The sequence below is a fragment of the Oryctolagus cuniculus genome, chromosome 11 (genome assembly GCF_051225735.1).
Source record: "Oryctolagus cuniculus isolate XC-2025 breed Fujian yellow rabbit chromosome 11, ASM5122573v1, whole genome shotgun sequence".
Lineage (NCBI taxonomy): Eukaryota > Metazoa > Chordata > Mammalia > Lagomorpha > Leporidae > Oryctolagus > Oryctolagus cuniculus.
Genome location: NC_142877.1, coordinates 37,874,324 through 37,886,616, shown reverse-complemented (window position 1 = coordinate 37,886,616; position 12,293 = coordinate 37,874,324). Strand labels below are relative to the sequence as shown.

Here is a 12,293-nt window from a genome sequence, read left to right as displayed (position 1 = left end):
ACCCATATGGGATGCCGGAACTGCAGGCAGTGGCTTTACCCGCTACGCCACAGCGCCGACCCCCATTTTAAAAATCTTAAAATTATTACTACTAGTATCATAATAAGTTTTCCTTTCCACAAATTGTGTATGCACATACACAGACACGCATGTGCACCGTGATGAATTCAGTCTCCTCTGGATAGAAGAGGGGAAGGGAAGGTTGTACATTAACTGCATTTTGACCTTTGAATAGGGTGTAGATCACCCAGTAACCACGATGTGTTAAATTTCCAGAAGATATTGCTGACACATTTAATCACATCATCTTTTCTTCCAAATAGTTATGTTTCTTCCTTCTCGTGAGTGAAATACTTACCACAACTTTATCTGGTGTCATGCCAAATCTACATTCAACCTGTTTTTCCAGTTCTGAGAAACTGACAACTTTCCCTTGTTCCATTTCCAAGTCATTGGCTCCTAGTCCTTGTTGTGTTAGTGTGAAGATGATCATGAAGTAGTCACATGTACCTGATACGTGGAAAAACTAACAGAAATGAACCGCAAGTAAGACGTGCATCAGTGACCCCTTACCTTGTTTTGAATGCAACAATATGTCATTAAACATTTGCTTATAATGCTTTTGAAGCTTCTAAGACTATTTTATTCTTTTTTTTTTTTTTTTTTTTTTTGACAGGCAGAGTGGACAGTGAGAGAGAGAGACAGAGAGAGAAAGGTCTTCCTTTTGCCGTTGGTTCACCCTCCAATGGCCGCCGCTGCAGCCGGCGCACTGCGCTGATCCGATGGCAGGAGCCAGGATCCAGGTGCTTTTCCTGGTCTCCCATGGGGTGCAGGGCCCAAGCACCTGGGCCATCCTCCACTGCACTCCCTGGCCGTAGCAGAGAGCTGGCCTGGAAGAGGGGCAACCGGGACAGAATCCGGCGCCCCAACCGGGACTAGAACCCGGTGTGCCGGCGCCGCAAGGTGGAGGATTAGCCTATTGAGCCACGGCGCCGGCCCCTATTTTATTCTTTTTTATAATAGCCTTATTGATATATAATTTATACTCCACACAATTCACCCATTTATAGTGTAGTATTCAATGTTTTTTAGTATTGTTACTAGAATTTTACAGAATTGTGCAACCATCACTGCTATCAATTTTAGAACTTTTTAAAATTTATCTCTAAAGACTCTTTGAAATTTATTTGAAAGTCAGAGTTATAGACAGAGGAGAGATAATGAGAGAGAGAGAGAGCAATAAATTTTCCATCTGTTGGTTCATTGCCCAAGTGGCCTCAATGGCCAGCACTGGACCAGGCTGAAGTCAAGTTGCATCTGGGTCTCTGACATTGGTAACAGGTGCCCAAACACGTGTGCCATTTTCTGCTGCTTTTTTTAGGCCATTAGCAAGGAACTGAATCGAAGTGGAGCAGTTGGGACATGAATCAGCACCCATAGGGAATGCTGATGTTGCAGGTGGCAGCTTTACCCACTATGCCATGACAGCCCCAAAATATTTCTTTTTTTCATAGAAAAATTTTATTTAATAAATATAAATTTTATTTAAGAAATATAAATTTCAAAATTACAACTTCTGTTTTAAAGTGGTTCTTCCCCCAGAACCGATGCTCTCACCTGCAAACAATCCCATCTCCTAGCCCTCTCCCATCCCATTCTTCATTAAGACTCATTTTTATTTATCTTTATATATAGAAGATCAACTTGGTATATACCAAGTAAAGATTTCAACAAATTGCACCCACACAGATACACAAAGTATAAAGTACTGTTTGAGGACTGGTTTTACCGTTAATTCACATAGTACAACACATTAAAAACAGAGGTTCTATGTGGGGAGCAAGTGCACAGTGACTCTTGTTGATTTAACAATTGATACTCTTATTTATGACGTCAGTAATCACCCAAGGCTCTTGTCATAAGCTGCCAAGGCTATGGAAGATTCTTGAGTTCACAAACTCTGATCTTATTTAGATAAGGCCATAATCAAAGTGGAAGTTCTCTCCTCCCTTCAGAGAAAGTTACCTCCTTCTTTGATGGCCTATTCTTTCCACTGAGATCTCATTCTCAGAGATCTTTCATTTAGGTCAATTTTTGCCACAGTATCTTGGCTTTGCATGCCTGAGATACTCTCATGGGCTTTTTAGCCAAATCTAAATGCCTTAAGAACTGATTCTGAGGCCAGAGTGCTGTTTAGGGCATCTGCCGTTCTATGAGTCTGCTGTGTATCTCACTCCCCATGTTGGAACATTCTCTTCTTTTTAATTCTATCAATTATTATTAGCAGACACTGGTCTTATTTGTGTGATCCCTTTGACACTTAATGCTATCTTCATGATCAGTTATGAACTTAAACTGATCACTTTAACTATTAAGATGGCATTGGTACCTGCCAACTTAATGGGATTTGGAGAATCATGGCAAGTTTTTAGCTTACCCATAGGGATAAGTCCGAGGAAGTGTGTGCTGAACTGTACATCTCCTCCCTCTCTTATTCCCACTCTTACATTTAACAGGGATCAATTTTCAGTTAGATTTAAACACCTAATAATAATTCTGTGCTAATTAAAGAGTTCACCCAATGGTATTAAGTAGAAAAAGAAAATACTAAAAAGAATAAAATAGTAAGCTGTTCCTCGACAGTCAGGACAAGGGCTGATCAAGTCATTGCTTCTCATAGTGTCCATTTCACTTCTACAGGTTTCCTTGTAGGTGCTCAGTTACTTGTCACAGATCAGGGAGAACATATGATATTTGTCCCTTCGGGACTGGCTTATTTCACTCACTCACTTTCATGATGTTTTCTGGTTTCCTCCATTTTGTTGCAAATGACCATATTTCATTTTTTAACCGCTGTGAAGTATTCCATAGAGTACATATCCCATAATTTCTTTATCCAGTCTTCTGTTGATGGGCATTTGAGTTGATTCCAAGTTTTAGCTATTGTGAATTGAGCTGCAATAAACATTGAGGTGCAGATAGCTCTTTTATTTGCCAATTTAATTTCTCTTGAGTAAATTCCGAGGAGTAGGATGGCTGGGTCATGTAGTAGGGCTATATTCAGATTTGTGAGGAATCTCCAAACTGTCTTCTGTAGTGGCTTTATCAGCTTGCATTCCCACCAATAGTGGGATTAGTGTGCCTTTTCCCCCACATCTTCGCCAGCATCTGTTTTTAGTTGATTTCTGTATGTAAGCCATTCTAACCGAGCCCCAGAACATTTCATAAAAAGATTTATCTATTTTATTTGAAAGGGAGAGAGAGAGAGAGAGAGAGAGAGAGAGAGAGATTTTCCATCTGCTGATTCACTCTCCAAATAGTTGCAACGGTCTGCAGTGGGCTAGGTGGAAACCAGTAGCCTAGTGACTACTATCAACATGGGTGAAAATTAGAACTAATTTTTAAGTGAAAGGATCCACACATAAGGAATCTGTGTACAGAAATTGCAATTTTATAGAGACAGACTCTTCTTTATAGAAGAGAGGCTGGGTGTGGGAATGAACATTTACAGGAAATGGAAATGAGGGTCTTACTGGGGAAATTGAAGTAGTATAAACCTGATTTATGTTGATGGTTGCACCACTCAATAAAGTTACTAAAAATCACTAAATTGTAGCTGAAGTATTGAATTTTATTACATGTAAAATATATCTCAATAAAAAAATTTTAAAATTGCAAAAAAAAGAGATTTATCTATTTTATTTGAAAGGGGGAGAGAGAGAGAGAGAGAGAGATCTTCCATTTGCTGATTCACTCTCCAAATAGTTGCAACAGTCTGCAGTGGGCCATGTGGAACCCAGTAGCTTAGTACTCCATCTTGGTCTGCCACATAGTTAGCAGGGGCCCAAATACTTAGGCTATCTTCTGCTATTTTCCCAGGTGCATTAGCAGGGAGCTGTATTGGAACTGGAGCAGCCAGGACACAAACTACCACTCATATGAGATGCTGACATTGCAGGCAGTGGCTTTACCTGCTAAGCCACAGCACCAGCTGCTTAGAACATTTTTGTGTCTCTAAAAGGAAATGCTATAAGTATTAGCAATCACTTCCTATTTTCTTAACCCCAGCCCTTATCTAAATACCCACAAATCTATTTGGTCTCTATAATTTTAAATATTCTGGACATTTCAAATCAATGAACTCATACCATATGTGATAGTTCTGTGAATGACTTCTTTCATTTTGCATAATATTTTTGAAGTTCATCCACATTATAGTTTATATTAGTGCTTCATTCTTTTCGTGGATTAATAATATCCCACTTGAATAGTGTGCCGGCCTGCAGCACAAAGAACTGGGTTTCCTGAAACACAGAGTGGGAATGGGGACAAGGATGCAAAGAATGGAGCCAAGACAAATCCTGATCAAGGCTCCTTTATTTAACAAATCCAACAGTATTTAAATATGAACAGTTGTATACAAGAAGGCACACAAAAGATTTACATATGTAAAAGACTTTTTGGGGTTAAAAAGGTTCTTCTACTTGACAGATCATAAAATGTTATCAATCATTGATTACAAGGATACAGTAAAACACCTAAGGGATAAATGCAGGTTTTAAGCATGATTGATTATCTACATCAGTCTCTTGTAAGAAGTGTAACAGGGAGATAAGGTTTTTCCTGTCTCTTAAAAGGGCGACTGTCTGTGGTTGCTCACAGAATAGATCCACCATATTTTTTAAAGATTTATTTATTTATTTGAAAGAGTTACAGAGAGAGGAGAGGCAGAGAGAGAGAGAGAGAGAGAGAGAGAGAGAGAAGTCTTCTATCTGCTGGTTCACTCCCAATTGGCTGCAACAGCTGGAGCTGCCAGGAAACCACGAGCCAGGAGCTTCTTCCAGGTCTCCCATGTGGGTGCAGGGGCCCAAGGACTTGGGCCATCTTGTACGGCTTTCCAAGGCCATAGGAGGGAGCTGGATCGGAAGTGGAACAGCCGGGACTAGAACCAGCACCCATATGGGGTGCCAGTGCTTGCCAGTGCTTCAGGCCATGGAGTTTACCCGCTGTGCCACAGCACTGGCCTGAGATACACCATATTTTACTTATCCAGTTATAATTTGATGGATATCTGGATTTTTTCCACCTTTTGGTTAGTGCAAATCATGACAAATTTTTATTTAAAAATATGTTTTTATTTTCTTGGATATTGTGGTATATATATTTATATTAAAGATTATATTTATTTATTTGAAAGGCAAAGTTACAGAAAGAGGAGAGAAAGAGAAAAGAGAGAGAGATCTTCCATCTCTCATCTGCTGGTTCATTCCCCGAATGTCCATAATGGCTGAAGCCGGGCTTGGCTGAAACCAGGAGCCAGGAACTTCATCCAGGTATGCTATATGGGTACAGGGGCCCAAGTTTTTGAGCCACCTTGTGCTGCTTTCCCACATGCATTAGCAGGGAGCTGGATCAGAAGTGGAGCAGCTAGGACTTGAATTGGCTCCCATATAGAATGTCAGTGTCCCAGGAGACGGCTTTACCAGCTTCACCACAATGCCAGCCCCAAACGTGTTACATACTTATATTTTGGTTTTCATCCGTGGTTCCTAACTCATAACCCTCAACTCTCTTGATATTTACTAATTGACTAGACATATAGCCTATCTATATCTTGCATTAAAGTACTTAGGATTTTGTCCTTGATTCCTGAAGCAGCTTCAGAACAGGTTCAGAGCCATACACGTGACAGACAGTGACACTGGGGAACATGAGGCCCTGGAAAGCAGTGTCTCCTTCTCTCACCTTCTCCTGCCTTCCTTTCACCTACTGCTTTTTTTCTCCCCAAGGCAGTCCAGAGAACCTAGAATTTCCCTTTCCCAAGGCAGGTCCTAGAAACTAAAAACGTGCTTTAATACTCTCGCTTCCTTCTGGACATAAAAAAATCCTCTGACCTGCCTGATCTGGTCGACCATAAGACCCTCCTTTGAGAAGGGGACTTGCCTCCTATTCATGGGGAAGGAATGCTGTGCAGAGAGGCCCAGAAGAATCTGAACAGACAGGCCTCGCTGGTTTCTCTGCTCAGTCCATTAGCATTTTTGTTCACTCACATTGCTCCAAGGTTATACATGGTTCTATTATATTTATGTAGTGAAGTATGTAAAAATCCAAAAGGATAGGGTTTCAAGAACTCCCGAACAGCTGAACACATGGAGGTTCCTGGAGAGAGGTGCCTGGAGAGATCAAGGGAGCCCTGCACCCCTCCCCCGTACCTATCTTCTGTATATCCTTTGCAATATCCTTGACAGTGAACCACAACCATAATTGTGTCCCTGAGTTCTTTGAGCTGCTCCAGCAAATTGGTTAAACCCTAGGAGGGGATTGTGAGAGCCACAGAAATGCAGGTTGCAACCTGGGGCTTGCAATTGGCATCTAAAGTGGAGGCAGGGAGGCGGTCCTGGTGACTAAGCCCTCACCCGTGGACTCTGGGGCTACCTCTAAATAGCGGGATTCAGAACTGACTTGAGTTAGAAGACACAGAGCAGATTGCTGAAGAGCTGATTGCTTGCTTACTGATGGTGGTCGGGGGTGGGAGGGCTCTCCACAGCGTTTGGGGTCACAGACTTGACCTATATAGTAGTATATAGTAAGAGAAACCTACTTTGAGCAGATTTGTGTTTTCTTGATATCATCAGAAGTATATACCTGGGAAAACTTCAAAGCTCCACTCCACAAAAGTTTGTGGGTTAAGGGCTGGCGCCGTGGCTCACTAGGCTAATCCTCCGCCTAGCAGCGCCAGCACACCGGGTTCTAGTCCCGGTCGGGGCGCTGGATTCTGTTCCGGTTGCCCCTCTTCCAGGCCAGCTCTCTGCTGTGGCCAGGGAGTGCAGTGGAGGATGGCCCAGGTGCTTGGGCCCTGCACCCCATGGGAGACCAGGAAAAGCACCTGGCTCCTGGCTCCTGCCATCGGATCAGCGCACGGTGCGCCGGCTGCAGCGCGCCGGCCGCGGCGGCCATTGGAGGGTGAACCAACGGCAAAAGGAAGACCTTTCTCTCTGTCTCTCTCACTATCCACTCTGCCTGTCAAAAAAAAAAAAAAAAAAAAAAAAAAGTTTGTGGGTTAAGCATTACAGATGCTTTTGTTTTATTATTTTATCTGACGCCAGTCTCACGGCTAATGGAAAAGACAAAATTGCTCCTCTTTTTATCTGTATCACCCGGGCATGCTTGTCTCCCCCTGCTGAGTCTAAAACACAGTTGTCTTCTTTTAATTGACTTTGTAGCTTTATTAGGTTGTCCCTTCTCTCTCTGTTCCCCCTCTCTGTCCTCCTTTCTCTGTCCATCCTCCACTCTCTCTATTATTCTCTCTCTGCCCCTCTCTCTGTTTGTCCCCACTACTCTCTCTCTCTCTTTCTCTCTCTGTCTGTCTCTTTGTGCCTGGCAAACTCTGGGCTCTCAAGAAACAACACATAGGCAGACTCTGGCCTCCCAGGAGAAGAATGAAATTGGTGGGCCATGTGGAAGCTTTAGCTTTAGCATTTTTAGGAACTGTCAGAGTGTTCGCCAATGAGGCTGCGCTGTTTAATGTTCTACCAGCAGTGCAGGAGGATTCTAATTTCTCCCCATCTTCAACACTTGCTAATATTTTTTCCAAATATTTATTTATTTGAAAGTCAGAGTTACACAGAGAGAGGAGAGGCAGAAAAAGAGAGGGGGAGAGAGAGAGAGAGAGAGAGAGAGAGAGAGATCTTCCATCTGCTGGTTCACTCCCCAGATGGCCACAATAGCCGGAGCTGTGCTGATCTGAATCCATGAGCCAGGAGCCAGGAGCTTCTCCTGGGTCTCTGATGTTGGTGCAGGGGCCCAAGGACTTGGGCCATCCTCTACTGCTTTCCCAGGCCATAGCAGAGAGCTGGATCAGAAGAGGAACAGCTGAGTCTAGAACAAGCACCCATATGGGATACCAGTGCTTCAGTCCAGGGAGTTAACCCACTGCACCACAGCACCGGCCACAACACTTGTTAATATTTTGGGAAGAGTTTCTGAGGATAAACTATTCTGTGACTTTCAGTGTTTTTGGTGGGTTGAAATCCTTTCTTGTTGCCTAGGGCTACTATGAATAAAAAGTATTTTCTAATAAGAATATTTTCCCTAATAAGAATATTTTTATCTAATTGACATCTGCTTATCTTGACCACAAAAACAGAAAGATACCAAGGTAATTAATGTGTTCTTATTGGATCTGGGCTCTTGGCCTAACTAAGCATTATGGGAAGCTGACAAGCAGCACAGGACAAGCGCTGTTCTGTTTAGGCTCTTATGAGTCGAAAAGACACACCAGGGAGCAATTCATTCAGACATAAATTCTTTCTGATTCCCAGAGTATCCACTTTAATGCTTTTCAGGTAAATCTTCATATTTATGTACGTAACTGAAAGATAATACAGAATCATCGTGCAGTCTGATCTCTTAGCAAGCTGTGGACATGGGAATCTCAATTCACTTCCCGAACTCCTGTTTATTCACCTGCAGATGGGGCCAACAACAATGTTTAGCTCAGAGGATATAAAGAAGACAAGTAAGGGAGCCGCAGCTGAGGCAAGTGCACATATAACTGTCCAGACTCACCCTGCTAGGAAGGCAAGGCCAGAGGCAGCAGGGAGGAGTTGTTTAGGACATGGTTTTTGAAAGTGAACTGGATGAAAATTCAGTGTTGGGTTGTTCTTGGACGAGTACTCACTTGTAAAATCTGCTTTACAAGACTTCTGTTGATTGTTTTGAACACAGAGGGACCTTTTAGGCAAAGGAGTCAACAGGTGCAAAGCATAAAGGAGGTGTGTAGTCTCATCGCTGGGTAATATGTTGAGAAATAAAATAAACATAGGATTAAGAACACCCCGAGTGGGACCAGTGCTGTGCCTCCGCCTGTGGCACAGACATCCCATTTGGGTGCCAATTCATGTCCTGGCTGCTCCTCCTCCAATCCAGCCCTCTGCTATGGCCTAGGAAAGCAATAGAAGATGGCTCAAGTGCATGGGCCCTGCACCTTCATGGGAGTCCCAGAAGCTCCTGGCTCCTGGCTTTGGATCAGCCCAGCTCTGGCTGTAGTGGCCATTGTGGGGAGTGAACCAGTGGATGGAAGACCTTTCTCTCTGTCCTTCTCTCTGTGTGTAACTCTATCTCTCAAATAAATAAATAAATACGTAAAATCTTAACAGAAAAGCACATTCTTATTAAGAATCAGAATCAGAGAACTTGGATAGGCCAGGTGGAGGATGCTGAAGGGTTTCATGACATCTACTGTCTCTGATGCATGTCTCAGACTGAAGAGAAGACAATCTGCACACTGGGGAAAGCTCCAATGTGGCAGCCCAGAAAAAAGCCCAAGTTTAGCTCTGGCTTCACCACTAGTTAGGCTTGTGTCTTAGATCAGTCATTTAACTTTCTTGGGCGATGTCAGCAGGTAAGTTTATTCTGGGAAACAACAAGCTCCAAGTTGATAGATCCAGTTTCCCTGATGGAGCTTATGTGAGATTGCTGCTTAAGTTTAGAAAGCAACTTGTGCCTGGCCACTTTGTCTTTGGGGCAATCTTTTAAGATTTATTTATTTATTTGAAGGGCAAAATTAAAGAGAGAAAGAAAGACTTTCATCTTCTGGTTCACTCCCCAGATGGCAGGCCAGGCTGAAGTCAGGAATCTGGAGCTCCATTCACATTTCCCGCGTGGGTGCAGGGGCACAAGGACTTCGGCTATCATTTGCTGCCTTCCCAGGTGCATTAGCAGGGAATTGGATCAGAAGTGGAGCAGTCGATACTCCTGGGATTCAAACTGGCTCCTGTAAGGATGCTGGCATTGCAGGCAGCAGCTTAATCCACTGTGTCACAATGCCAGCTCTGGGACAATCTTTTTAACTTCCACAGACCTTGATGGCTTATGTGGCAAAATGTATGAGCATATAAAGATGTTATCCGAGGTAGTACTTGGCTAAATGTTTCAGATTGTTCATGTGTCTTCCTGAAATGTGCTTGACATCCCCAAGAAGTCTCTGCAATGCATTTCTTGAACATTTACTGGCATGTAACATATATAGAAAAAATGCTCAACTTCCCTGTTTTCACTAACTGAACACCCTCTAGGAATCAGTTCCTAAGTCAAGAAACAGAAGATGACCAGGACTCCAGAACCCTAATTGCTCTCTTTTCTAGAATAACCACTGACTTGTAGTATAATGGGGGTAGTTTTAAAGTGTCAAAAAGTCATTACATTCTGAGTCTTTATTTAGAGATCTTTAAATGCCACTCATGGGGCCATGTTGTGGTACACAGTGGGTTAAACTGCCACCTGAAGATCTCTCTCTCTCTCTCTCTCTCACTCACTCATTCTGCCTTTCAAGTAAATAAAATAACTCTTTAAAAATGTCATCTATAAGTATAATTCTTTGTGCATGGATAATGAAGTATAATATGTTTAGAAAATGATTTGGCAATATATCTCAATGTCCATTAACATGTCTGCAGTATTCTGTCTTCAGAAATTTATCAAAAAGAAAATTACTCAAAAAAGGATTATTTTGTTATTCATAAATCTTTTCACTTCACAGATATCTGTAATTATTAAGCCAGAAAGTAACCTAGACATTCATCAGTAGGTGAATGATTAAATAGTTTATACACAAACCATGAAGCATTAAGCAGCCACTGAAAGAGAAAGCACTTACCTTGGAATGTTTAGTAAAAAGTATTGTTGTGTATTATTTTATTTTGAGAGGCAGAGGGGGGGAGAGAGAGAGAGAGAGAGAAAGAGATTCTATCCACTAGTTCATTCCCTAAAAACACACAAGAGCTAGGGCTGGACCAATGCCAAGACTGGTAGCCAGGAATATAATCCAGGTCTCCCACATGGGTATTAGGAGTGCAACTGCTCCCTAGGCCACATCTCAGGGGATGACTTCTTGGATAAGACCCCCAAAGCACAAGCAGGCAACACAAGTAAAACTAGACAAATGGGACTATATCAAACTCAGAAGCTTTTACACAGCAAAGAAAATGATCAGTAGACAGAAGAGACATCAATGGAAAGGGAAAAATATTTAAAATCACTTATCTGACATAGGATTAATATATGGAATATATCAGCAGATTTAAAAAATCAACAACAAAAAACAATCCAGTTGAGAAATGGGCAAAGGACTTCAATAGGCAGTTCTCAAAAGAAGAAATTCAAATGGCCAACAAATATATGAAAAGATACTCAACATTAATAGCCATTAGGGAAATGAAAAATAAAAACCCATGGTGAGATTATCACCTCACCACTGTCAGAATGGCTAAAATCCAAACACAAAGAGTAACAAATGCTGGCAAGGATGTTGAGAAAGGGGAACACTTATACACTGTTGGTGGGAATGTAAATCAGTGCAGCCTCTGTGGAAAAGTGTGGGGATTTATTTAAAAACTAGAAATAGACTTGCCATATGATCCAGCAATACCACTAATGGGTATATACCCAAGAGCCTTGAACACAATGTGTCAAAGAGATTCCTGAACCACCATGTTCATAGCAGCACTATTCACAATGGTGAGAATTTGGAATCAACTAAGGTGTCCATCATCAGATGAGTGGATAAGGAAAATGTGGTGTATATATGCACTATGGTATATTATTCAGCTATAAAAAAAGAATGAAATTCTAACATTTGTAGCAAAATGGATGCAATTGGAGGATATCATGTTGAGTGAAATAGGCTGGACCCAGAAAGACAAATACTGCATGTTCTCCCTTCTGTGTAGGAGCTGAAATTAAAAACAAATACATAAAAGAAAGAGAAAAGAAATGTTTATGTATATCAGTATTACTGAAAGTTAGTTTTATAAAAATTTGTTTTATACCTTTGTGAAATCAATGGTTAAAAATGATATACTACGTGGTTTTAATGATATGTGATTACTTTAAAATAAAAAAACTAATTAACACCCTCAAATAAATATGGGTAAGGACTGGACAATATTTATGAAGGGATATTGACAGATTTCTATATCTGTTCTGCTAAAAATAATTAATGTAGTAAAATTTTATGGGAAAATAAGAAAACATAATATTTCCTATTTGAAATAAAAATATTTTGGGGTATTGTTGTGGTGCAGTGGGTTAAGACTTTTCCTGTGATGCCAGCATCTCATTCAGTTTCTGGTTTGAATTCTGGCTGTTTGACTTCCAGTACACCTTCCTGCTAATGTGCCTGGGAAGGTAGTAAAAGATAGTGCAAATACTTGGGCCCCTGCCACCCATGTAAGAGACCTGGAAGGAGTTACTGGCTCCTGGCTTTGCCCTGGCCAACATCTGCCTGTTGAGGC

At 41.6% G+C, this 12,293-nt stretch overlaps 1 long non-coding RNA gene across 4 annotated transcripts in view; it reads left to right on the top strand.

Moving 5' to 3' along the window:
- Positions 1 to 12,293, top strand: part of LOC149123418 (uncharacterized) — a 207,965-nt gene that overhangs the window by 160,238 nt on the left and 35,434 nt on the right. For 3 of the 4 annotated variants that reach the window (XR_016215986.1, XR_016215984.1, XR_016215987.1), the window contains one exon: positions 5,198 to 5,333. The exons of the other annotated variant lie outside the window; for it this stretch is intronic. This is a non-coding gene — a long non-coding RNA (uncharacterized LOC149123418). The remainder of the gene's footprint in view (positions 1 to 5,197; positions 5,334 to 12,293) is intronic. 4 annotated transcript variants of the gene reach the window in all.